This window comes from Saccopteryx bilineata, chromosome 2, assembly GCF_036850765.1.
Source record: "Saccopteryx bilineata isolate mSacBil1 chromosome 2, mSacBil1_pri_phased_curated, whole genome shotgun sequence".
NCBI classification, from domain to species: Eukaryota; Metazoa; Chordata; class Mammalia; order Chiroptera; family Emballonuridae; genus Saccopteryx; species Saccopteryx bilineata.
The window spans coordinates 304247532-304273687 of NC_089491.1; the positions used below are offsets into that span (position 1 = coordinate 304247532).

At 40.1% G+C, this 26156-nt stretch overlaps 1 protein-coding gene and 1 pseudogene across 6 annotated transcripts in view; one reads left to right on the top strand and one right to left on the bottom strand.

Moving 5' to 3' along the window:
• SRGAP2 (SLIT-ROBO Rho GTPase activating protein 2) overlaps nt 1-26156 on the bottom strand; it is a 274722-nt gene that overhangs the window by 241060 nt on the left and 7506 nt on the right. The window lies entirely within an intron of this gene.
• On the top strand, nt 7556-9534 carry LOC136324371 (large ribosomal subunit protein eL28-like; annotated as a pseudogene).

A 26156-nucleotide genomic window follows, 5' to 3' on the forward strand; every position in this document is an offset into this window, starting at 1 on the left:
CTCAAAATATTAAGAATACAATTGCCATATGAACCAGCAATCCTTTTACTGGGTTATTTACCCAAAAAATTCAAAAAAATTGATACGCAAAGACACCCCATGTTCATCGCAGCATTATTAACGGTGGCCAAGAACATGGAAACAACAAAAGTGTCCCTCGATAGAGGACTGGATAAAGAAGATGTGGTACATATATATATACAATGGAATACTACTCCATAAGAAATGATGATATATTGCCACTTATTTTTTTGTTTTTGTTTTTGTTGTTTTTTTTCACTTTTCTGAAGCTGGAAACAGGGAGAGACAGTCAGACAGACTCCCGCATGCGCCCGACCGGGATCTACCCGGCACGCCCACCAGGGGCGACGCTCTGCCCACCAGGGGGCGATGCTCTGCCCATCCTGGGCGTCGCCATGTTGCGACCAGAGCCACTCTAGCGCCTGAGGAAGAGGCCACAGAGCCATCCCCAGCGCCCGGGCCATCTTTGCTCCAATGGAGCCTTGGCTGCGGGAGGGGAAGAGAGAGACAGAGAGGAAAGCCCGGCGGAGGGGTGGAGAAGCAAATGGGCGCTTCTCCTGTGTGCCCTGGCCGGGAATCGAACCCGGGTCCTCCGCACGCTAGGCCGACGCTCTACCGCTGAGCCAACCGGCCAGGGCCATATTGCCACTTATGACAACATGGATGAACCTGAAGAACATACTAAGTAAAACAAGTAAATCAGAAAACGCTAAGAACTATATGATTTCACACATATAAAACTGAGACTCATGGACATAGATAAAACTGATGTGGTTACCAGGGGAAGCACAGAAAGGGTATAAGGGGGACAAATATATGGTGACAGAAAATGAGTTGACTTTTGGGTGATGGGCACACAACACAATCAACAGTTCAAATGCCATGAAAATGTTCATCTGAAACTTATGTACTCTTATTGATCAGTGACACCCCATTAAATGTCTAAGTGTTAAAAAAAAAGAAAAGGTCTTATGAGTAATTCCCAGAAAAGGACAAACCCAAATCTTACAACCTCAGGATGATCCTTTCTACACACTGTGTAACATTGCTCCCATTTTCCATATTCTTCTTTCCAGTTAAATACACTGCTCACAAAAATTAGGGAATCAGAGAACCTGCAGATACTCCAGTACTTTCAGCCTTTTGTATAGTGCTTTTTCATCAATGAAATAAAAGGCGGTTTTGCATCTCATTTGCATAAACAAACAACTTTCTTTAACCTGTCGTTTGCTTTTCTGATGTTCTTGTTTAATAAAAAAATCAAATGCTTATCACACTTCATATTCATTTTGAAATATCCCCTATTTTTTATTTATTTATTTATTTTTTGCATTTTTCTGAAGTTGGAAACGGGGAGGCAGTCAGACAGACTCCCGCATGCGCCCAACCAGTATCCACCCGGCATGCCCACCAGGGGGCGATGCTCTGCCCATCTGGGGCATTGCTCTGTTGGGACCAGAGCCATTCTAGTGCCTGAGACAGAGGCCATAGAGCGGTGTTTCCCAACGTGGGGCCCACACCCCATAGTGGGGCAATTCGATAGTTAAGGGGGGCAATTTGAAAATGGACTCGACATGACTTTAACTCTTTCGCCCCGGGCCATTTAAATGCAATGCTAGATATCGGTGCCAAATTTAACAAAAAATGCAATTCTTAAATAATTGCGGTAAATAATTATTAAGTATAATTTCATTTGACGAGACCAAAATATCAACTGGGTGATTGGTGTCATCAAGTAAACTTCGTCCTGGGTTCACCGCGGAGCGTGCCATCTGCCGCGGGGAACCCCGGACGTTTTAAAAACTCGCTAAACAACGCAGTTATTCTCACCTAATTGGCCCATCGCAACTTCTGTAGTGTTTCACATCATTCAGTTGGTGTTAATTTGAAATAAGTGTCAGTCAAAACTGTTGTAAAAGCTCATTGATTTAATAAATATACATATATATTGTATAGATATAATTGGCAAGTATTTGATTTTATTTTATCAATATTAAACTCTTTATTAAGTACTTCTTGCATCGGGGCTAGAAAGCAATAATATTTTATAAATATTATTGGGGCTATAATAGTGCATGCATGACAATTTTAATTTTAGAAGCATAACTTTCCAGAAAATTTTGTCAAGTGGAAAAAATATAGATACCTTTTGATTTGCGGTGGTAGTGTAGTAAATGTTATATACATTTAAATAAATATGAATTTTTAGTATACGTTTACTCTATGTCACATTGAATATATTTTAACACATATTTTAATATTAGTTTTTAATTGATCTTATTTTTATTTCTTATAGCCCATAGTAAAATGAGTGGTGCAAGCAAGAAAAAAACTCGTCAATATTCGGAGGAATATTTAAAATTTGAGTTCATACCCGCTGTTCACGATGAGCGGATTCCTTTTTGTCTTTTATGCCAGCAATGCTTGACCAACGAATCAATGAAACGAGGTCATCTTGAGGCGCATTTGAAGGCGAAACATAGTGCTCATATTAATTCAGATTTGAGTTACTTTAAAACTTTAAAGAAAAATTTTGAAAAAAGTACAACATTAAAGTCTCTATTTACTGCTCATACTTCAACTAATCGTGTTCTTGAGGCTAGTTATCAAATTTATTCGTCGCTAAAACTGGAGAAAATCACACTATAGGAGAGAATTTAATAAAACCGTCAATATCAGCATTTCTTGTTTTTTTTGTTGTTGTTTGTTTTTTGTTTTTCATTTTTCTGAAGCTGGAAACAGGGAGAGACAGTCAGACAGACTCCCGCATGCGCCCGACCGGGATCCACCCAGCACGCCCACCAGGGGGCGACGCTCTGCCCACCAGGGGGTGATGCTCTGCCCATCCTGGGCGTCGCCATGTTGCGACCAGAGCCACTTCAGCGCCTGAGGCAGAGGCCAAGGAGCCATCCCCAGCGCCCGGGTCATCTTTGCTCCAATGGAGCCTTGGCTGCGGGAGGGGAAGAGAGAGACAGAGAGGAAAGCCTGGCAGAGGGGTGGAGAAGCAAATGGGCGCTTCTCCTATGTGCCTTGGCCGGGAATTGAACCCGGGTCCTCCGCACGCTAGGCCGACGCTCTACCGCTGAGCCAACCGGCCAGGGCAATATCAGCATTTCTTAAAACGGTTCTTGAAAAAGTTGACAAAGATGTAAAAGTTATGCCACTCAGTGACAATACTATTAGCAGAATAGACGAAATGAGTGAGGATATTGAAAAACAACTTATTGAAAAGCTGAAAACAAGAAAATTTTCCTTGCAAATGGATGAATCAACTTTGAGAGACAGTGAGGCAGTATTGATAACTTACATAAGATATATTGATAAAGGACATTTTGCTGAAGAAATGTTGTTCTGTAAAAGATTAGAAAGCACCACTACCTCCAAAGATATATATAATAAGCTAAAAAACTACTTAGATGTCAATGATATACCAATGAAAAATATAACATCTTGTGCTGCAGATGGTGCTCCTAATATGATGGGCAAGAAAAATGGCTGCTTAAAATTGATGAAAGATGCAAATCCAGAAATGATTCTTGTGCATTGTGTTATTCATAGGGAAAACTTGGTAGCTAAAAACATCTTGCCTGTTCTGAATGAAGTATTACATACAGTAATAAAGTGTGTTAATGCTATTAAAGCTAGTGCCAAATGTGAGCATCTTTTCAAGCTATTTTGTGAAGAACAAAATGAAGACCATGTGAGACTTTTACTTCATACTGAAGTAAGATGGCTATCTAAAGGAAACTGTTTGAAAAGATTTATGGAACTGTTTGATACTCTTAGTGATTTTTTAAGCGACAAACCTGAAATGAAGTATCTGTTAACAATAGATGGTAAAGCATTTGTGAGTTATTTAGCCGATATCTTTGAAAAACTAAATATATTAAATAAGCAACTTCAAGGAACAAATAAAACTCTTGTCGATGCAAAAGCAAAGATATTTGGTTTCATTACCAATATTGAGTTATGTCAGAAACATATTAACAACAAAAACTTTAAACAGTTTCATTGGCTCCAAAAATGTGAAGTAACTGATACCGCTTTACTTGTTATTGTCAATCATTTGAATATTCTATCGGCTGATTTAAAAGAAAGATTTTCTGATTTAAAACAAATTGATTTCCCAACATGGATGATGCAGCCAATGTTAGTGGATTTGTCTGATATATCAAATATGCAGTATCAAGAAGAACTCGCAGAATTGCAAAATGATGAGTCAGTTAAAACTTTATTTAATATCAAAGGAGCAATGGCATGGCTTTGTGAGGAAACAGAAATCAAATACCCAAATTCAACCAAATGTGCAAGAAAACTATTGCTACCGTTTCCATCTTCATTTTTAGCTGAATGTGGATTTAGTGCTGTAAATGATTTACTGGTAAAAAAAGAAATCGGCTGGATATAACACAACATGGAGACTTGAGACTAAAGCTAACCAAATTGGAACCACCTAATATAAAATCTCTGTGCAGCAAGCATCAAGCGCAAGGATCACACTAAATTAAAATAATAAATTAATATAGAAAAATCTGTATTAAAATTATTTGGAATTTAAATTTCTGTTTTTCATTATATGTTTTGAAATTTTACTTACTGTGTTTTGTTAACAATTTCATAGTGATTTCTTCCTAGAACCTATCATTTATGTTTATTAAGTGAACAAATCAATTTTTTAATGTTAAAAATTATGTATGTTACATGGGGGGGGACATAAAAATTTTAGAAAGGTTAAGGTGGGGCATGGCACAAAAAAGGTTGGGAAACACTGCCATAGAGCCATCCTCAGTGCCCAGGCCAACTCTGCTCCAATGGAGCCTTGGCTGCAGGAGGGGAAGAGAGACAGAGAGGAAGGAGAGGGGGAGGGGTAGAGAAGCAGATGGGCGCTTCTCCTGTGTGCCCTGGCCGGGAATCAAACCCGGGACTCCCACACGCCAGGCTGACGCTCTACCACTGAGCCAACCGGCCAGGGCCTATCCCCTAATTTTTGTAAGCAGTATATATTCATTCCTTTAAAAACATTTAGTGTAGTAAGATATCACCTCACACATATTAGGATGACTATTATAAAAAAATGTGTGTGTGTCTGTGTGTTGGTGAGGATGAGCAGCAAAGGGAAACTTGTACACTTTTGGTGGAAATGTAAATTAATACAGCCACTATGAAAAACAGTATAGAAATTCCTCAGACAATTAAGAATAGAGCTACCATATGACTCAGCAATTCCACTGTTGGGTATATATTCAAAGAAACTGAAATCAGGATCTCAAAGAGGTATCTATCTGCACTCCTATGTTCACTGTCACATTATTCACAATAGCCAAGTCATGAACTAAAAAAGGACTACAGCTCTATGAAAGCCAAGTTGCTTTGTCTTGTTTATCACTGTCTGTATGTAGCACCAGACCAGAGCCTGGTAAACAGAGGACATACAGAACTACGTGTTGAGTATATGAGTGGACAAATGAATGAGTGAATGAATGAATGTTTTTAAACAAATCAAACTGAATGCCTTTAAAGACAGGATAAGGCAGTCTGGTTGGTCCCACCAGAAACAGTATCCTGCATCATCACACTTGTACTCACAAGAAATGTCAACACTGGCACACACTTTAACAACAGGAAAATACATCTATAAGATACTGAAGTGAGATCATTCTATAATAAATCATCAGCATTCACAGACTAAAATACCTCTAATACTAACAATACCATTGATCTGAAGGAAACCTATTCATTTAAACTGACAAACACATGCTGTCATTTTCATTTCCATTACAAAACATGCCAATGTAGCAGAAACATGATTGATTGAACATCTTTTTCTCAATCCAAGTGGTAACTGATCAGCTTACTAAAGTTTAACAACTCAAGTCAAAGCAGAAAAGACTTTGCTTTCGTTCTTTCTTTACTTACGAAGCATAGGTATATATTTAAAATATAGAAAACTACTAATATTTATTTTATTTTTTTACTGATTGATTTTAGAGGGAGAAAGGAAGAGAGAAATTGATTTTGTTGTTCCATTTATTTATACATTCATTGACTGATTCTTGTATGTGTCCTGATCAGGAATCAAACCCCCAACCTCGGCACATTGGGATGACACTTCAACCAACTGAGTTACTCAGCCCAGGCTAATATTTAAGTGTGTGTGTGTGTACACACAAATACATATAGGTACTTAACTATATATATATATATGTATGTACCTATCTGTAAACTGGGCAACAAGTTACTAGAATAATTCCTACTGTAACTGCCTATGAAACAATGACTCCAGTAAGTGATGTACCACTTCATCTCCATCAATGCCTTCATTCCTGCTCCTACAGAGAATAAATGAGATAAATGAACTAAAAGCACTTTGAATCTCTGAAAGAAAGAAGCTATAGAAATCCTGAAAGAAGAAAAAAATACAAATACAGTCTCTGAAAGGAGGAAAAAAAGATGTTGCATAAAGAGAGTCAAGGTGTTAATTACTGAAGAGTCCTTCAGGTTGAAGAGAGCCATACTTGATGATTATTCTGTCTCCTGCAGCCACCCAGAGCTTCTTTTCAAGGATCTGCAGTGATCAGCTCTTCCACTGCAGTCTATTCAGTGGCCTTTTGACAGCCAAAATGTTAGGAGCTGCTCAGGTTTTCAGGCGTGGTCCAGTTAAACAGGCCTGCACAGGTTTCTACCCCACCCAGGTGTCAGCTTGATAGAAAATGAAATTGAGCAAAAGAGTTTTAATGAGTTGTTAATGATTTAAGTATTCAGAGTGATAGCTTGCAAGATAGGAGAAAAGAGACCCAAGAGCAGTGAAACCAAATCACACCAAAAACACATTCAACAGTGGGGAATGCATTACACAACTTTGGCATAAACATAGGAAGCTTCCAAAATAGACTGGAAGATTCTATGGTCCAGCCTTCTGCCTCCACTCAGAAGTCCCTCCACACATGCCATTCCTAAAAAAAGTATTCAATTATTTTCTTTAAATTTTCCTGAGCAGAATATTCAACAGTCTTCCTTCACAATTTTATACTACTGTTTCACAAACACCTGGCTTCTCCCTAATGTCTACCCTACCTCTCAACTGCTTACTAAGGACAGGACTGAACTTGAGTTGTTTCCTGTAAAGTACAATGGTCAACATTAAGATCATCTATTTGAAGGAAAACTGGTTTTAAGCATAATAAGCTCCATGCTTACAGGTTCTCACACTTGTTATATTTTTCTAAAACACCCCCAACAAAATAAGATGTTGAGAAATGGATCTCTTGGTAAAAAGAAGGGATGTCACCTTAAAAACAAACAAAAACCTGTAATAGAATCACCCTGATTCTGACCTGTGATGGCGCAGTGGATATTGCTATGACCTGGAACACTAAGGTCACCAGTTCAAAACCCTGGGCTTGCCTGGTCAAGGCCCATACCTACTCCTCCTCCCCCACCACCTTTCTCTCTCTCTGTAAAATCAATAAATACAATCTTTTTTTAAAAAAAGCTCTTTTCGTCTCTGGCTGCCACAGCGAGAGGAGCTACTGCCATGTCTGCCCACCTGCAATGGATGGTCATACGAACTGGTCCAGCTTCCGGATCAAGAGGAACAAGCAGACCTACAGCACCGAACCCAATAACCTGAAGGCTCGCAACTCCTTCCGCTAGAACGGGCTGATCCACCGCAAGACGGTGGGCCTGGAGCCGGCATACGACAGCAAAGGCGTGGTGGTCGTTATGAAGTGGAGAAACGGCCAGCGAAAGAAAGCCCGCCACCTCCTACGTGAGGACCACCATCAACAAGAATGCCCGGGCCACCCTGAGCAGCATCGGGCACATGATCCACAAGAACAAGTACCACCCAGATCTGCGCATGGCCGCCATCCGCAGGGCCAGCTCCATCCTGCGCAGCCAGAAGCCCGTGATGGTCAAGAGGAAGCGCGCTGCCCCACGAAGAGCTTCTGAGAACCCCAGACCCCCACTGCCCGCAAAGCAACAAAAGGCATCACTCAAAAAAAAAAAAAAAAAAAAAAAAAAAGCCTGCTAAGGAACTGACAGACATGCCATACTTTTGGACATTAATGAAAGCAGATAGTATTTTCTTTACCCAAATCTGTCCAACTTTGGAGTTTGCAATACCAAAATAGATATATATAAGAAGGTTCCAGTGCCTGACCTGTGGTGGCGCAGTGGATAAAGTGTCAACCTGGTATGCTGAGGTCACTGGTTCAAGGCACATATGGGAGTTGATGCTTCCTGCTCCTCCCCCCCTTCTCTCTCTCCCTCTCTCTTTTTCTCTCTCCTCCCTAAAATGAATAAATAAAATCTTTAAAAAAAAATTTTTTTTAAGGTTCCAATTTCCCATTCTCAGCTCCAAAATAAGTCAAGACATTTAGATTGCTGATAAATAAAAATGATTATAGATCATGATTAAGATGGTTTTTCAATTACCAACAATAGTATGTCCTAATCACCTGTTAAATGCCCACTATTATGTTAATACCAGTGGCAGATACAAAAGAAGTATAAAATAGAGTTCCTGTCACCCACGCCTAATAATCTAGAGATAGCCCTCAGTTAATTTACCAATCAAGTACGGTATGTTGCATAATGAACATGAGATTATTTGTAAAATGCTGAAGATAAAACACATTTTACCATAAAGGACATGTTACAGTGCTTCAGTTCTCAGGCTAGTAGAAAACCAGGCCCTGGCCGGTTGGCTCAGCGGTAGAGCGTCGGCCTGGCGTGCGGGGGACCCGGGTTCGATTCCTGGCCAGGGCACATAGGAGAAGCGCCCATTTGCTTCTCCACCCCCCCCTCCTTCCTCTCTGTCTCTCACTTCCCCTCCTGCAGCCAAGGCTCCACTGGAGCAAGGATGGCCCGGGCGCTGGGGATGGCTCCTTGGCCTCTGCCCCAGGCGCTAGAGTGGCTCTGGTCACCACAGAGCTATGCCCCAGAGGGGCAGAGCATCGCCCCCTGGTGGGCAGAGCCTTGCCCCTGGTGGGCGTGCCGGGTGGATCCCGGTCAGGCACATGTGGGAGTCTGTCTGACTGTCTCTCCCTGTTTCCAGCTTCAGAAAAATACAAAAAAAAAAAAAAGAAAACCAACTAAACCCATAATGAAACTGAAATATCAAATATGTGCAAATGAAACATGATATAGAAAACTAGTTACACTTCTAGATCTGACATGTATATGGTGTTTTGTTAGCTACAAAGAGTTTTCAATATACATAAACTTCACCATGACACTGTGGATATGTAGTATTTGGTAAAATGTGGTAATATTTTCAACAGGTTGAGGAAACTGAAGCACAGAAAGCCTGGAAACTTCTTCAAAGTCACACAGCGACTGTGTGACAACAGAAATCTAATGTTGGCCTTCTGACTCCAAATCCCATTCTCTTTCCACTAATGTAAAACTGAATAAGAAATAGGTGCAGAGTGTTTTGTTTTGCTGTGTTGCTTAAGACTGGTACCTGAGAAAGAGGGAATTTCATTTGAGGAGCTAAATGAAAACCTTTAACGATTCAAAAGGAGGCTCAGTGTTGACAACCCTAGAGTGTGAATGCCTTCATTTAACTGAGAGCCTGAGGAGAGAACACACATGTTTCCTCCTTTCAGGTTTGTCACTAGTGCTTTCCAGGTTCCTCGGCCATGAGTAAGGTATGTTGGAGGAGTATATTTGGTTTGAGTTTAAGAAGATTTCCTTGGTAACAGATAAGTACAAGAAAAGAGAAGGGAAGGAAGAAAACATGTGGAAGAAAAAGACTGCCCAGAGTAGAATTAACTAAGTTGCAAGCCTTGAAAGAAAGGCAAAGAGTGATAGAGGCTGAGGGAGGGTATTATCCTATTAAAGCGACCACAAGAAGCAATGCTGGTTCAGCCCTCATCATTGTGCCATCACAACAAAGCAGCTTGAAGGAGGAGGCAGCAGCAGCCATAACCCAGCTATGCATAAATATTGGTCTTCCTCCACAGAGAGGGTCTACAGTTGAAAAGTCATCTATAAAATTTGCAGGTGACAATACAAATAATCATATCTACACCTTCCACAAAAATACCGCTAACAAAATACAAGTGCAAAGTTTCATTCCTTCATTCATTCACTCATTCACCCAATATTCACCATGTGCCAGGCACCATACAAAGATAAGCTGACACAGTCCCTACCTTCAAGGAGCTCAAAGTTTAGCAGGTGAGAAGATGCACAAATAAATAAGTTCAAAATCATGTGACTGGTATGAAATTAAATTACAACTACAGCGCCGGCACAGTAAACTTCAAGCATAAAAAACAGACCCTAATAGGTTCCCCAACATGCTCTACGTGGCAGACTTGCTATTTATCATTTACCCATACATATACGGAGGCCCATACTGATACTTAGGCCAAATCTACATTGTTAATCACATATTTCCCAGCTAAATCACTTTACTGTGTCTACCCTGCCCAAGTCGCTGTTACATTTCTAAAGGAAAGAACGTGTATGTGCATAAATCTCGCCCAAATTGTGTAACAGCAACCTGAACTTGGGGCGGTGCAAAAGGGGTTCACCATAACATGGCATGTCATTTCAAGTATGGCCCAGAAAGCAATAGGTGATTCACTTTAACAAACACTCTTGAGTCAATGTTATATAGGTCAAGTCCCATTAAAACAAGATCCAAGAGTCTGTCCACGTAAAATCTTAATTTATATTTGTTTGGGCTTTGTAATATACAAAGCAGACGCACAAGCATTATATCAATTAATCAACACAGCAATCCCTATGTATAAGGATTATCTGTCCATTTTATACATGAAGAAGCAGAGTCCAGGAAAGGCTAGGGATTTATCCAGGGCCATACAATTAATGGCAAAGGTCAAAGCTGGGTCGAGTCTGTAAGCCTTCTGACCTCCAACTGGGTGTTTTTTTCCTTCCAAATCGCTGCTTAACATCCCCATTGCTTTTATGGGTTATCTTTTGTTACTCAGAAAGAAAAAAAAAGGAGGAGAATAGTAATTCCTACTGTCTCCTTGGATCCAATACATTGGAAGAGAAGTGAACAGATCATTCTGCTCAAATAGAAATAACACTAAAAATTCAAAGCCTTTGGAGATGATAATGGAATACATTCAGTTCAAGTGCCAATATCTAAAATATATTTCCTGGAACTAGCTTTAGCCTGATCTCTTCCCTCAACAAATCCACATCACAGTCTCTAATCAAACCCTCAATCAAGAAGCCATCTCAGCATCCCCAAATTATTCAAATAAAGAGATTAGCCACTCCTGCCTCCACACCTCGAAACAGCACTAGCACCACCCAGTCATGTTTTGCTGAATTCAGCCTCTCCCACACTCCCTGGGATGCTTTTTAAAATAACTTGTTCATGAGCCAGCTCTTTGTTAACCAGGAGAACTCGGGGGGGGGGGGGGGGGGGGGACACGACTGACTTGACTTTTCTGTAATTCACAGGCTGACCCTCAGAAGCAGCCTCCAAAGAATCTCAGAGCAAGAGACAGACTTATCAGAGAACAGGGCAGCTCAGAACTCAAGATTTCCCTCTTCTTGAAAATGGGTTTGGGGGAGTGGAGAAGGGATGGCACTGTCCTTTGCCAGATGGAATTCCTCCTTGAATGGAACTGTCACTTCAAACTTAGGATGTCCAAAATCATGCAATGTCTCCTCCTGATTTCCCTATATCTACTTTTGCCACTGCCACCATGGTTCTACCTGTCTCCCAGGCTAGAAACCTCAAGCTTTCCTGATTCTTATCTCAGCCCTGGCTCCACACCGCTCTAGGCAGTTCATCTTCCCACCTTAGTAATGACTCTTGACTACTGCGTGGTCAAACATGGTACCAAAGGTAAAAGAACAGCAGGCTTTGGAATCAAACAGATCTAGGTATCTGTCACCACTCTATCACAGGTCACCCGTCACCTTGGATCATCTGAGCACAAGTTTCTAGTTCAGTAAATGGAGAATCACACATCCCTCATTGGTGGCTCTAAGAATTGGTTACACTTAGCAACATACTTGTAGCACACACCTCAGGACCTGGCACATACTTGTATGTACTGGGTGGATAGGAACTAGCCTCCCTTCCCAGCTTGGAGCAAAACGGGAATCTCTTTGAAACACAACTTCACCATGCCACTCTTCAGCTCAAACTGCCTCCATAGTTCTCTCCTGCCTCAGCACAGCCAGACTCTGGCTGACCTTCAAGATCATCAAAAACCTTCCACCCAGATCTTATGCCTCAGTCCAACTCTTCTTCTCCAGTCAAAGTCTACTCACTCAGCAAGCATTTACTGGGTACTGACCACGTGCCAACAGGGTGCTGGATGCTGGGAACATAAAAATGAAAGGCTGCCACCTTGATAGAACTCACAAGTGCCTTTCTGGAAAGAAGTGTGTATGTGGGTGAAGGGACATGGGGTGAGGGTGAGGGTGGATAAGACCATCATTGTATCACAGTGAGGGAAGTGATGCAGGAGTGGCGAGCACCATGGGGGCTGTGGGAACACCACCGAGGGAAGCGCACACACTGCCTCTGTTCTTCCCTCCTACACTAAGCCAAGCCCTACTCTGTAAGTCAAGGTCTTATTCATTCTGGCCCACAGCTCTCCCATCTCTGAATTCCTCAAGTTCTTATCAACACTACTCATTTTTAGTCATCCTCTCGCTGTCGTTTCTTGTATTGCTATAGGTTCAAGGTTTTTTTACTACTTTTGTATATGCTGGCTGTTTTTCTCCACTGGTTTACATGGTGAGAAAATACAGACTAGACTCTAGACAACTCTAAATCTTTTATGGAACTTACATAATTATCCATAGCATAGGTGATACATTTGGAACCACAATTACAAAATAATGTATTTATTTAATTTTCATAAACATACTCCCCCCTTACTGCTAGGTCCTGACTTTGGCCTGACTTATCCTTTGTGTCCAACCCAAGACTAGAGACAAGACTCTTGGCTATCCTAAAAAACTTTCTAAAAATTTTTTAAATCTGTAGTTTTCAAACCTTTAAATAATGTTTAAGGGTAAGTTCTTCAAATGGCACTTTGGGGAGACATCTGATATAGTAAACATAAAAGCAGAGCTGCTCTGGTTGGAGCTGTGGTGACAGCCCAGTGCAGCCCATCTCATGAGGGGAACATTCACCTCCTCACCAGCAGCTCCTGACACACATGCCAGGTGACAAACATCCCATGCATGCACTTAAAATCACTGCAGTATATTGGAAAGGTCCTCCTGCCCACAAACACGTGAAAACTGGAAACTGGATAGAAGAACAAATGTGACAACAAAAATCAACGGGGGCAGGGAGTGTTGGACCCTCTCAATAAGTGAAACTACACCAAATGTTTAGCCATATGGAATATAAAATAAGGCTAAATTCCCTACCTCGCACCATTTACAATAATAAATTTCTCATTTATTCAAGGTAGATATGTGAGAAGCAAAGTTTTGAAATCTTTAGAAGAGAATTATAGAATATCCTTATGATTTCGGGATACATGTGTGATTTTGTGGGTGTTTAAATACATACAAACAATAAAGAAAAAACTAGATGAACTTCATATATTTAGATAAATTTGTATCTGAAAATTTTAAATTTCATACACATCAAAGAATCCAATAAAAAATGAAAAGATAAGCCAACTCTGGAAGAAGGTATTTGCAACCTGTATTATCAACAATGTGTAACCAGAATATAAGAAACACTCACACATCGATAATAATAATAAAAGGATAGCCTAAAAAAGCTATCTCTAGATTGCAATTCTAGATTATAGCTGGTATTCTCCCAGAACTTAGAACACTGTTAAATGGTATCTTGTCCTACTCATACCTGTTTATATTTTATTAGCATTTAAAACATGTTACCATATATTATCTGTTTATTTACACAATAATCTTTGGATGCAGGCAGAAGATATCACCTCCTAATGAGAAGCAAAACCCAGATTTCCAACCTTCTAAATCTACAACTTTTCCATTAAAAAAAAATTAACTCTACATTTTTTTTGAGGGGGTAAGAATAGTGGAACAGAGAAAGAGAAAGAGAGAGAGAGACAGGGAGAGAGATGAGAAGCATCAACTCACAGTTGCGGCACTTTAATTGTTCACTGATTGCTTTTCATCATGCCTTGGGGGAAGGGGGAGACTCCAGCCAAGCCAGTGTGACCCCTTGCTCAAGCCAGCAACCTTGTACTCAAGCCAGCAACCTTGGGCTTCAAGACAGCAATCATGGGATCACATCAGTGATCCCACACTCAAGCTGGCAAGCTTGTGCTCAACCTGGATGAGCCCACACTCAAGCCAGTGACCCCAGGGTTTCAAACCTGGGACCTCAGCGTCAACACTCTATCTATTGCACCACCACCTGTCAGGCAATTAATTTCACTTTTTAAAAAAACACTTGTTCACACAAAAATCTGTACATGAGCCTGACCAGGTGGTGGCGCAATGGATAGAGCGTTGGACTGGGATGCAGAGGACCCAGGTTCGAGACCCCAAGGTCACCAGCTTGAGTGTGGGCTCATCTGGTTTGAGGAAAAGTCCACAAGCTTGAACCCAAGGTCACTGGCTCCAGCAAGGGGTTACTCGGTCTGCTGAAGGCCCACGGTCAAGGCACATATGAGAAAGCAATCAATAAACAACTAAGGTGTTGCAACGCGCAATAAAAAACTAATGATTGATGCTTCTCATCTCTCTCCATTCCTGTCTGTCTGTCCCTGTCTATCCCTCTCTCTGATTCACTCTCTGTCTCTGTAAAAAATAAATAATAAAAATTAAAAAAAATGTTTAAAAATCTGTACATGAATGTTCATAGCAGCTTTATTCATAATAGCCAAAAAAAATGGAAATAATCCAGTTGTTCTTCAATGGGTAAATGATCAACAAACTGTGGTACATCCATACTATGGAATATCATTCACAAATAAAAAAGAACAAATTAGTAATACCTGGATGAATCTACAAAGAATTATGCTGAGGGGGGGGGGGGCAATCCTAAAAGGCTATATACCGTATGACACCATTTAGATAATAACCTTTTTAAAATTTTTTATTTACTGATTTGAGAGAGAGAGGAAGGGGGAGGGGGAGGGGGGAGAGAAACATCCATTTGTTGTTTCACTTATTTTTGCGGTCACTGGTTGATTCTTGTGTGTGCCCTGACCTACATGGCCAGAGCCTAGATAATATTCTTGAAATGACAGGACTGTAGATGTGGAAAACAGACTGATGGTTCCAGGAGCTAAGGACTAAGGTGGGATAAGTAGGTGACGGGAGGCAGCAAGGACTGAAAAAGGACAGCATGTAGGATCCATATACTGATGGAACTGTTCAGTATTTTGACTATATCCATGTCAATGTCCTGATTGTGATACTGTATAGTTTTGCAAAATATTTATCACTGAGGGAAACTAAATAAAGGGTATATGTATTCTCTGTACTATTTCTTATGACTGAATGTGAATGTATAATTATCTCTAAATAAAATATTTTTTTAAAGGCCTGAGGGAACTTTTGAGATCTGGTTCCTAGCATATGTGGTCAGTCTGGCTTAAATACACTCTTATAAAAAATAACAATAATAAAGAAATAAAGAAATAAAAGGCCTGAAATCTCAAAAGCTTTTGAGATCTGGTTCCTAGCATATGTGGTCAGTTTGGCTTAAATATACTCTTATAAAAAATAACAATAATAAAGAAATAAAAGGCCTGAAATCGCTGTAGTATCATTCTGAGATTAATGAGAAAAAGCATGGAAAGGCACTTAACAGCTTGCCAAGTGCTCTGTAAATACAAGGGGACAGTCACAATCTTCTTCCATAACCAGCCTTATCAACAATATCGGATTATTCTCCCATTTACTGAGCCTTCTACACCTCTCTATGTGGTCCTACCACCATACTGTGTAATCTGTCCATAACTCTGAATAGACTGTTATTTAGCTCTATTTGCCCACAACCTAACACAACAGCAAGCACAGAGAATTGCTAAATAAATGGGTGGCCTGTAAAAATTAGCTCATGATTTTCTTTTTCAGTACAAAGTGTCCCAACAGTGGGGGAAGCAAGGAGGGGAGGGAACTAGGAATAAGAATACCCTAGCAGCTAAGAACCCACATCTTGAAAGTTTCATCAATTACCTCCTTCCCCAAGCCACTGAGAACTCAAATGAAGCAAAGGCCTATACAGAGGGTGTGGTGGTGACAGCAATTGAGTTCAATTCATCAGGACTCCTTTTTTACCCTATTTCAAGCTCTGCAAATGAAAGAATTGACCATTTACACTTTGGGTCACTGGAACAAGATATGAAAGTAGGCTGGAAAGGATTTTAAAGTACAGCTGACAGCCCTTTTCCTTAAATGATTGGACTGAAGAATTAACCAGCGGGGGCAGAAGAATGCACTAACTGATCTGTGAGGATCTCTCAGAGACTTCACAATCTCTGCCTGGGCAAACATTCTCCTGGGGTGGGGAAGGGGTTCCCACGCCCTGAAAACAATGCTAGCTCCTCACTCCTCCTCCAAATAGTTTTCCAGCATTTAAAAAAAAAAAAAATGCACAAGCGGGTGCTTTGCTGTGCCTAATGTTATCGGATAATTTTTCAAATTCTTACTCAATTACATATCACACTCTTATCTGCAGTCACCACAGGCCAAATAGCCTTGCTTTCACATCATGCCCATTGAGCCTGCAGAACACAAAGATCCCTCCCAAGTAATTCCAACTCTCATAAACATGAGATCGTTTTACATTAAGTTGTGTGTGTGTGTGTGTGTGTGTGTGTGTGAGAGAGAGAGAGAGAGAGAGAGAGAATATGAGTGCTCACAGGAACCCACAAGTGCCTTTTCTTCTAAGAGGAGTAAGGAGGTTTAAGGCAACAGGTTAAAAACTTAGGAGTTTTCTGGTTTTGCCTAGATAATGATTAACTCTTTTTGATGCGGAATCCAGAAGAGCTGGCATTTCTGGACTGGCAGTTCTCCCCAGCCAAAATAGCAAAAGAAAGCTCACATACACATTGACTCTTAGAAGGAAATAACTGGCACAAATCGGTTTCAAGGTTTTGCAATGGGAGTTACCATAGTTTTAAGGAGTACTAAGTGTTTTAAAATTGTGTTGTTACTGGTTTTAAAACCTCCAGTTCAAGAACCTCATTAATCAAAGCAACAGATATCATCTACCCCAAATGCTTCAATGTTTCATTTCAAATTGCTGACAGCAAAGAGTTGAGATAACTTACATCACCACAAATCACTGAATAAGTAAGAGAGATCAAGAGATGAAGCACAATTGACTCCAATGAAGTTTCTAAAACACCAAGCCTACTGATGTCATTTAAAGATGAAACCATACACCAGGAGTAGGACAGATGAAGAGGAAAAATCTTCAATATCTCTTCCCTCACTTCTATCTTTCACTCAGGACAATAATCCACCTATAAAATGGTATAAGGAATTGTCCAAAATTATGTAGCTACCCTACAGCCTTTCCTCCTTTATGAATATTTTTAAATGCTGTAATGATAAAAATATGAGCTGTCACTATAAATAATAATACTCATTTTAAAACAGACTGTTACATAGACAATTCATTAGGTGAAAACGAAAAAAAACACATAAACATAAAAACATTCCAACTTGAGATTACAGCATACCGCACCACAATCCACAAAGAAACCCGAGTTGACAAAGGGCCTAGTATATGAAGAGGACATCCTACATTCCAAGAGAGCCTGAAGTCACTTCCCTCACAGCCTAGATGTCTACACGAATACATGGGTTCCACATCTATACCACCTCCCCCCAGTTCATCCCAGCCCACATGTGAGATTAAAAGCCTCCCACTTCCTCATTTCTTTAATTTTAATTAAAGACAATCACCCGGATTCCTTTTTTTTTTTTGAATTCAAGTGCTGCACACAGCAACATAAATGTCTATAACACAAAGAGTTACAGAAGTTTCATTACTGGTCCACCAAGATGGAGAAAGAAAACCATACACACCAGTAAGAGCAGAGAATTTTCTCACTCTGGAGGTCTCTAACCTTATTGGAAGTCCAAGGTTTAATATATTTATCCTGATTAAAGCATTGGTTGTCCCTAGTAATCCAGTCACAAATCCACCTCTAGGCCCATCAAGTAACTATCCCTCCCCTCGATTTTTCTAACTTAGAAGCATCTCTTCTATAAGATAGTGACTCCTAACCAAGTAGCACTTCAACTGCTCTCCAGGCCAGCTGCCAATCTGCCACCACCTGAGGCCACCCTCCCAAAGTGTGCAGCAGCCATGCAGACATGGCAAACACTGAGAGTGGGGAGAGTGTCCTTCAGAGAATATAATAGGTTTTGTACTTACAAGTGTGCCTGCTTAATAGGGGGAAAATTGACATCTTCAAAAGGGGAAAAATTATCATCCTCAATAAGCAGTAATCATGAACCATGAAAGCTGAAAAAGACCATGGAAATTTTCTGACTTAACCCCTAATTTCCAGATGAGAAAACCAAGGCATAGACAGGTCAAGTAGGTACGTACCAGAAAGACATTAAACCACTGCATTAACTGTTCTATGCATCAAGATAATAGGAATTTATAACAATCAATTAAATGTGTACAGCACTTATAGTTTCAAAGGCCCCTCAAATGAATTCTTCCTCTTAAGCCTCACAATAGTGTTAAGCTGGCCTTACTCCATCTTCATCACTTTATAGCTGTGTGTTTTGCAGTAAGTTATTTAGCCTCCCTGTGCCTCACCTGTAAAATGGGGATAATAATATTAGCTACTTCATAGGGCTATTGGGAGATTCATGAGTTAATATACAGAAAATGCTTAAATCAGAAGAACTTAGACATAAGACGCACCCAATAAATACTAGCCATCATCATCATCATCATCATCATCATCATCCTTACTAGCCCGGACTAGGAATTATTGTCTCTATTTTATAAATGAGGTGAGTTACCCCCCCCAAAAAAAAAATCATAGTTGTAAATTGCAAAGCCAAACTAGAAACCAAGCTTCTGCCTCCAAATCTAGTACTCTCTCCCTTGGAACCACTCACTATCTAAGTAGGACCCTGTAGTTTCATTTGCTATGGCCCAAAAGAAATACTGCTCCAAAATAGGTACCTAAGTCAAGAATACTCCCTAACAAACAGCTTACTCATCTGACAAGATCTGACCCAATACTCCACCAATAATAAATACACACATACAGGAATAAGGCAAAAGTAGATTTACAGTTGTTCATATGGAAAAAATAACAAATAATAATACAAGAGTAAGCTGTTTTGCATACTCAAAACTGTAAACCTACTTTTGTGCCACCCTGTATATGCATACACACACACTTACATATACATACTAGAAAAAGACAAGTGGAAAAAAAGGGAAGAGATCTCTAAGTGGTTTAAATGTTTGAAGAAATTGTTGCCAACTATTCAGAAATAGGATGTATTTCTTAAAGCTCACGGCATGTCATCTGTTGGCCAGCTCCTGTTCTTGGGTCCCTTTGTTTCTGTGCTTCATCTTCCTGTGGGTTCTGGCCACCCAGCAATCCACAGCTGGCAAAGCCACTTTCTCCATGGAGGAGAAGGATTCAGACCTTGCCCACCACGCTCTGTGTAATGTGAAATGCAGAATCTGGGTTCAGACAGCAAAGACAATGTCAAAGCTTTTACATTGCCACTCAGGTCCCTTGCCCATCAATCAATGCATTTGTAAAAGAAAAGGTTAAAAAAAATAAAAAAAAACTTTGCCTTTTCCTTAACAGGTGGCATCTTAAAATACCCACAGAGCCTGACCTGTGGTGGCGCAGTGGATAAAGCGTCGACCTGGAAATGCTGAGGTCGCTGGTTCGAAACCCTGGGCTTGCCTGGTCAAGGCACATATGGGAGTTGATGCTTCCAGCTCCTCCCCTTTCTCTCTCTCTCTCTCTGTCTCTCTCTCCTCTCTCTCTCTCTCTCCTCTCTAAAAATGAATAAATAAATAAATAAATGTATCTTAAAAAAAAAAAAAATTAAAAAAAAAAAAAAAATACCCACAGAGATGCACACCCCCCCAGCTATATTTCCTTCCTTACAAATATATATTTTGAGCTCAGAACCATTCGTTCACCACGTATAAATAAAGTCAAGGCTACTTAATACCAAGTGACATGAAAAACCATAGGGAAGAGTTCCTGTTTGTCCCTTTCTTTCCTCCCATTTACCATAAAGCATGCAGCTGCCTCTAACAAGGCAACAGCTCTCTCCAAACCCCTGCTTTGAGTGTCACAACAGTTCCTTTCCCAGGTCAACTATTTCAACTTCTGGGCAAAACTGTTTTAACTCCAAGTCAACTGTTTTAACTCCTAAACTTTCTGAATGTTTAGACTTTGACTATCTGTTTAAAATGATAAATAAATCCTAGGCAAATGTAGAATGTGTTTTTCAATTACAGAAAACTTCACTTTTGTTTTAAACTCTTTGGAAATTCAGAGTTAATATTTTTCTTGGTTTACAAGGAGAGAGACATGCTTGAAAAAATTTCATCAACTCAATTATAGCTTTAGGGCAAGGATTCTAAAGAAGGCAGTGGGGTAGTAAATGAGGAAAAACATCCCCCACTGGGAAGCCTCCACATGCTATATAGTTTATACCTGTCCTTGTGTAGTGACAATTTTACAAAGTTTGATCTATTCTGAATTGCAAATATTAATATAGAGAGAAGGCTCTTCATGACTGTCACATCCGACTTCAACTCAAAATATTTACATTTAATTTATAAGCATTTTAGTATTTACTATGTGCCAGAAGCTGGACACATGGAAATGACAGTTCTGTCTCCAAGGTGCTCAGTGAGTTGTAAACAAAGAGATATAAATGAAAAGATTACAGTGTAATATGGTGAGTGCAATAATATAAGTAAGCACAAGGACAATGCTGGGAAGATGCTGAGAGTGCAGAGATTAACCGTGTGCAGAGAGCAAAGGGAGATGCTGAAGAAACCGACTTGGGATACTACACAGGGTCACTGTGCAGAGAGCAGGGATAAGCATGGAAGACTTCATGGAGGTGGGTGGTAGCATCTAAGCTGGATTTTAAAGGATAAGTAAGTGTTTTCCAGGTTCAAGGAAAAGGACCCATTCCAAAGAGAAGGCACAGCATGAAAAAGCATGAAGCATGAAACAAAGTAATATGGTAAGGAAATGAGAGTCAGTTCAGCTTTATAGTATTATAAAACATGACCAAAGTAAGTAGAAACTCATGAGTGTAAACAGTCTTTTATGCTATGATCTTAATAGAATAGCAAATTTGTTTCTTTAAACAAAATTTTTAGTGCTTTCATGCAAGCTATATTGTCAAGATCAAATTAAGAAACTATTTCTAAAAACATTATTTTAGTAGCACTGATCATTCATTTATGCACTCATCATTATAGCCAATACATATTTACTAAGGGCCACCATTTAGGCTATAATACTGTTACAGACATGTTTTCTAACTGATAAACTCCCAGAGTAAGAACTACTTATTAGCATTTAATATAGTATTTGCCATACACTGAGCTAGCATTTTACACCCATCTACAATAAATCAGCAAGGTAGGTCTTGTTTATTTCACAGAAGAGAAAGCTTGGAAAAAAGTTGAGTGACTTGAACCAGGCCATAGAGCAAGGTGATGTTGACAAGATTCCGACTGAGGGCTGGTTCCAAAGCCTCTATTCTTTGCATTGCATCACACAACCTCAAAGCATTCCTACTAGAAGTCCAGTAGAAGAGAGAAGACTAAAAGACAAACACTTAAAATATAAGGCAGTACAAGATCAATGTCATAATGTTGTGTGAGTAAACTAGAAGAAGAGTCATTTCTGGTTAGAGTGACCAAGGAAGGCATCCAAGAAAAGTTGGTTTTACTGGAAGGGTGAGATTTCAGTAGGTAGACACAAGGGCTTGGTAGGGAGAAAGGGGTATTCCATGAACAGCACTTAGACCTCAGACTCTGGTAACCCAGATTCTTATCCCATCATTCACCAGGTGCAGCCCTGGGGCAAGTCACTGAATCTCCTACACCTCACTTTCTTCATCAGCAAAATGGGATAACAACAATAATTCCTCTTGAGGTTAGTTATAAGCTATGGAAATAATCTTCATAGAGTATTTAGTACTATTATAACTAGTACATAGTAAGCCCAAGACAAACAGCAAAATGTTAGAGTACAGTATATGCATTTAAAAAATGGCAAAAGTTCAGCCAGGCCTCCAATTCTCTTAAAGTAAAATGAGAAACATGGTTAAAATGACAAAATTGATGCCAAGATTGAGAACCAAGTTAATGTTCACCTGGAAAGCTGGTCTCTCTATTCATTAGGCAGTATGGAATCAATCATTAGAGGAAAGAAGCCATATTCATAACATTCTGAGATCTCCTTTGGGAGCCCCAGCCCCTCCCCCTGGCATCTGGCTTAATTTATGACCGCTTCAGAAGAAGCATGAGGCCCTAGGGACTGGTTCAAGCCAGGTCTACAGGAAAACAGATACTGTCACTCATCAACTTCTAACACCTACAAGACTTTTTTCTTTCTCCCTCTATACTGTGCCTTCCCTCCTAAGCACATAGGTAATGGCTATAATATAGATAATTATAAACCCCATTTCCCTGGGAGACTGTCTTGATTCACAAAGATTAAATAAAATTTCTAGGAACCAACATGGGTAGTTTGAGTCCCTATTTATTACTCTTTTAAACTTGGTAATACCTAGCTTTTCCTTATTTTTAAGCTAACATCATTCCTATAATGTGGCTATTCAGTTATTTATATATCAACACATTATAATGAAAATTTTGGTGGTAATGGTTTTATGTTCACTTATCTTGATTGTGATGGTTTCACAGGTATATATGTCAAAACTTTCCAAATGTATTCCTTAAACATGTGCTGTTTATTACCCCGTATATGTCAATTAAACCTCAATAAGGCTTTTAAAAATATAATGAAAGTTTAGTAATTCAAGTAATTGTTTTTTGTTTTCTGAATTTTTATGAGTTTATGTGAGCCAGACTGATGACATATGCTGGTAAACAAAATTTCATATGCTCCCCAGTAATTCATGCAACTGTCAAAAAGTATAAAATTGTTAATAATATATAATGCTCTCATTATGAAGGTAAATACATATTCATAAGATTAAAATATGGTGCATATATTGTCTTACTTCTAAAAATATTTATGACAGGTGATTAAATAGAAATGTATATGCAGGCTGGTAAAACTTTGATGAATAGGACATTTTTTAAAAATAGGGATACACCAATGTTCATAGCAGCATTACTTGCAATTACCAAAATGTGGAAGCAAGCCAAGTGTCCACTGACAAATGGATGAATAAACAAAATGTAGTCTATACATACAGTGGCCTAAAAAGGAAGGAAATTCTGATAATGCTACATGGATAAACCGTTAAGACATTATAGTTAAGTAAAATTATCCAGTCACAAAAGGACAAATACTGTATGATTCCACTTATAAGAAGTACCTAAAGCAGTCATATAGTCTGGGGGGTGGGGGATATTGTTTAATGGGTAAAAAGTTTAAACTTTGCAAGATACAAAGAGTTCTCTGGCCCTAGCCGGTTGGCTCAGCGGTAGAGCGTAGGCCCAGTGTGTAGAAGTCCCGGGTTCGATTCCCAGCCAGGGCACACAGGAGAAGCGTCCACTTGCTTCTCCACCCTTCCCTTTCTATCATTCTCTTTCTTTCTCGCAGCCAAGGCTCCACTGGAGCAAAATTGGCCTGGGCACTGAGGATGGCTCCATGGCCTCCGCCTCAGGCACAAGAATGGCTCTGACTACAGCGGAGCAATGCCCCAGAGGGGATGAGCATTGCCCCCTGGTGGGCATGCCAGGTGGATCCAGGTCAGGCGCATGCAAGAGTCTATCTGCCTGCCTCCCCCATGCTTCTCACTTCAGAAAAATACAATATACACACACACATACACACACACACACACACACAAAGAGTTCTCTGGATGGATGGTAGTGATGGTTGCATAAAAATGTATTCACATTTTTATGTACACTTAAGAATGGTTAAGATGGTAAATTTTATGAGGTATGTATTTACAATTAGAGGTGAGAGAGTTCCTACATGTTATTGTAAAAATTAGTAAAAGTGTCATTTAAAAAAATCTTTTGGGCCTGACCAGGCGGTAGTGCAGTGGATAGAGCGTCGGACTGAGATGCAGAGGACCCAGGTTCGAGAACCCAAGGTCACCAGCTTGAATGTGGGGTCATCTGGTTTGAGCAAAAAGCCCACTAGCTTGAACCCAAGGTTGCTGGCTCCAGCAAGGGGTTACTGGGTCTGCTGAAGGCCCGTGGTCAAGGCACATATGAGAAAGCAATCAATGAACAACTGAAGTGTTGCAACGCGCAATGAAAAACTAATGATTGATGCTTCTTATCTCTCTCCGTTCCTGCCTGTCTGTCCCTGTCTATCCCTCTCTCTCTCTCTGAAAAAAAAAAAAAATCTTTTGGCCCTGGCCAGTTAGCTTAAGTCAGTTAAGAGCAGGGGTCCCCAAACTTTTTACACAAAGGGCCAGTTCACTGTCCCTCAGACCATTGGAGGGCCAGACTATAAAAAAAACTATGAACAAATCCTATGCACACTGCACAGATCTTATTTTAAAGTAAAAAAAAACAAAATGGGAACAAATACAATATTTAAAATAAAGAACAAGTAAATTTAAATCAACCAACTGACCAGTATTTCAATGGGAACTATGCTCCTCTCACTGACCACCAATGAAAGAGGTGCCCCTTCCAGAAGTGCGGGGGGGGGAGCGGATAAATGGCCTCAGGGGGCCGCATGTGGCCCGCAGGCCGTAGTTTGGGGACCCCTGGTTAAGAGAATCGTCCAGAAACAAGGTTGCAGGTTTGATCTCTGGTCAAGGTACACACAGCAACACAGCAACAGCTCAATGTTCCTGTCTATCTCTCTTTCCCTGCCTCTCTCTGGGAAAAAAAAAAAAATGTCTTTTGCCCTGACTGGATAGCTCAGATGGATACAGCACCATCTCCATATGCAAAGGTTGTGGGTTCAATCCCTAGTCAGGGCCCATTCAGGAACAAATCAATGTTCCTGTATCTCTCTCTCTAAAAACAATAAGTTAAAAAAATTTTTTTAATCTTTTTAAGTACTCTCATTATTTATATTTAAAGCAAACGACTTCTGAGGTAACTTTCCCAGATTCCCCAACAGACCAATTCAATAGCTGACACCAAGTTAAAAACGGTTCACTTGAATTTTTTTAGGAGCAGAAATCTACACGTTAACTTTCTCCTGCAACATGACATAATACTTTCCTAAGGAAGTCCTCGGAGATCTAGAGCAATGGTCCCCAACCTTTTTTGGACCACAGACTGGTTTAATGTCAGAAAATATTTTCACGGATCAGCCTTTAGGGTGGGACGGATAAATGTATCACGTGACCGAGACAAGCGTCAAGAGTGAGTCTTAGACAGATGTAACAGAGGGAATCTGGTCATTTTTTAAAAATAAAACATCATTCAGACTTAAATACAAATAAAACAGAAATAATGTAAGTTATTTATACTTTCTCTGAGGACTGGTACCAAATGGCCCATGGACCAGTACCGGTCCGCAGCCCGGGGGTTGGAAACCACTGATCTAGAGTATCAGGTAAGCATCTTCCCATGAAGCAAACCATGTTCTGGAAGGAGAACCATACAGATGCCACTGGCAGCCCACGTGTACCTGGAATGAACAGTGGGAATTTATGAGTCAGGGGCTGGGCATCTGCTGATTTTCAAAGGGTGTGTACCCTACCTATCAGGGCCAGGTCACACTCTGAATACTTCATAGCAGAGAATGATCAGAGCTTGTCCAGCCTTTCCATCTATGTGGTGTGTGTCAATGTAGACATAACTAACTACCTGATGGGCTTCTCCAAAGGAAATTTCAGTTTTCATTTCCCAAGAGAATGCCTAGAACTGGAAAAGCTGAAGACTCCTTGGAACACTGTTTCTAATCATTGCTTCTTTGTACATGGGGATATGGCATCCCCAGTTCCTTGCTTACCTCCTTTCTCTAGGGTCCTTCAACTCTGACATATAGGAGACTTGAAATTTTCCAAGAGCTTGATTT